The sequence below is a fragment of the Octopus bimaculoides genome, chromosome 28 (assembly GCF_046866305.1).
Source record: "Octopus bimaculoides isolate indiv1 chromosome 28, ASM4686630v1, whole genome shotgun sequence".
In the NCBI taxonomy this organism is placed as follows: Eukaryota; Metazoa; Mollusca; class Cephalopoda; order Octopoda; family Octopodidae; genus Octopus; species Octopus bimaculoides.
The window spans coordinates 12,163,956-12,166,455 of record NC_142955.1 but is presented as its reverse complement, the minus strand read 5'-3'; the positions used below and the strand labels follow the sequence as shown (position 1 = coordinate 12,166,455).

General features: G+C 38.4%; 1 protein-coding gene across 1 annotated transcript in view; it reads left to right on the top strand.

Annotated features, from left to right (window-relative positions):
- Nucleotides 1-2,500, top strand: part of LOC128251496 (ceramide kinase-like) — a 325,893-nt gene that overhangs the window by 266,554 nt on the left and 56,839 nt on the right. The window lies entirely within an intron of this gene.

The window sequence follows — 2,500 nt, the reverse complement described above, 5'->3', positions numbered from 1 at the left end:
GACGCTTACAACAAATTAAAAGAACGAAAACAAGTATGGACGCTTACAACAAATTAAAAGAACGAAAACAAATATGGACGCTTACAACAAATTAAAAGAACGAAAACAAGTATGGACGCTTACAACAAATTAAAAGAACGAAAACAAGTATGGACGCTTACAACAAATTAAAAGAACGAAAACAAATATGGACGCTTACAACAAATTAAAAGAACGAAAACAAGTATGGACGCTTACAACAAATTAAAAGAACGAAAACAAATATGGACGCTTACAACAAATTAAAAGAACGAAAACAAGTATGGACGCTTACAACAAATTAAAAGAACGAAAACAAATATGGACGCTTACAACAAATTAAAAGAACGAAAACAAGTATGGACGCTTACAACAAATTAAAAGAACGAAAACAAGTATGGACGCTTACAACAAATTAAAAGAACGAAAACAAATATGGACGCTTACAACAAATTAAAAGAACGAAAACAAGTATGGACGCTTACAACAAATTAAAAGAACGAAAACAAATATGGACGCTTACAACAAATTAAAAGAACGAAAACAAGTATGGACGCTTACAACAAATTAAAAGAACGAAAACAAATATGGACGCTTACAACAAATTAAAAGAACGAAAACAAGTATGGACGCTTACAACAAATTAAAAGAACGAAAACAAATATGGACGCTTACAACAAATTAAAAGAACGAAAACAAGTATGGACGCTTACAACAAATTAAAAGAACGAAAACAAATATGGACGCTTACAACAAATTAAAAGAACGAAAACAAGTATGGACGCTTACAACAAATTAAAAGAACGAAAACAAATATGGACGCTTACAACAAATTAAAAGAACGAAAACAAGTATGGACGCTTACAACAAATTAAAAGAACGAAAACAAGTATGGACGCTTACAACAAATTAAAAGAACGAAAACAAATATGGACGCTTACAACAAATTAAAAGAACGAAAACAAGTATGGACGCTTACAACAAATTAAAAGAACGAAAACAAATATGGACGCTTACAACAAATTAAAAGAACGAAAACAAGTATGGACGCTTACAACAAATTAAAAGAACGAAAACAAGTATGGACGCTTACAACAAATTAAAAGAACGAAAACAAATATGGACGCTTACAACAAATTAAAAGAACGAAAACAAGTATGGACGCTTACAACAAATTAAAAGAACGAAAACAAATATGGACGCTTACAACAAATTAAAAGAACGAAAACAAGTATGGACGCTTACAACAAATTAAAAGAACGAAAACAAATATGGACGCTTACAACAAATTAAAAGAACGAAAACAAGTATGGACGCTTACAACAAATTAAAAGAACGAAAACAAGTATGGACGCTTACAACAAATTAAAAGAACGAAAACAAGTATGGACGCTTACAACAAATTTATGAAAAGGCTTTGGACAAAGTGGTTAAGATCTCTATACCAAAATCATACAAACAAGCCTCTCAAGACATACATAGCACATTTTCAATAGCTGTCTACACCAGCATCGCAATTCATCCCATCATTGTCTCCACAGTGCGCTCACAGTACATTTGGAAATTGAGAGACAAATGAGAAACCGCCAGTACCTTCTGGGTGATCTTAGATAAAGCTCAATAACTATTCAGTAGATAAAAGTAGACATAGGCGCAGGAGCGGCTGTGTGGTAAGAGGCTTGCTTCTCATTCACATGCTTCAAGGTTCAATCCTACTTACTGCATGGCACCTTGGGTAAGTTGTCTTCTACAATGGCCTCGGGCAGACCAAATACTTTTGAGTGAATTTGGTTGACGGAAACTGAAATGAATTCGTCGAATGTGTGTGTGTGTGTGTGTGTGTTTTGAGGATGGGGATGAGAGAGTGTTTGTGTCTTTCGCCCACCACTGTTTGACAACCGGTGTTGGTGTGCTTACGTCCTCGTATCTTAGTGGTCCGACGAAAGAGAACGATGGAACAAGTACCAGCCTTAAAAAATAAGAAAAAAGGTACTGAGATCGATTCATTCGACTAAAACCCTTCAAGGCAGGGCTCCAGCATGGCCGCAGTCTAAGCACTGGAACAAGTTAAAGAGGCAACCGTTTGTCCTCAAGCATAGTCTATTTGGGACTACGTTACTTAATGTCTACTTGCCTGATAGCGTTGAAGGTGGTGGCCGTGAGGGTGCGTGGTGATAGTGGTGGGGACGGTGGTGGCGTCACGTTGGTGGTGCTTTTTGAACGTGACGGCGTGGTGATGACGATCGAAACAACTGTAGCGACGGTGATGGCAGCGGCGGCAGTAATGGCGATAGTGGTTGTGGCGGTGGTAAAGGTGGTGGTGGTGGCGGCGGCGATGTCTATGGTATGGGTGGTAATAGTAGTGACGGCCGGATGGGGTGGGGATGATGTAGGTGGCGGTGGTGGTGGTGGTGGTGGTGGTGGTGGCGGTGGTGGTGGTGGTGGTGACGATGGTGGTTATAGAAATGGTGGTGGTGGTGGT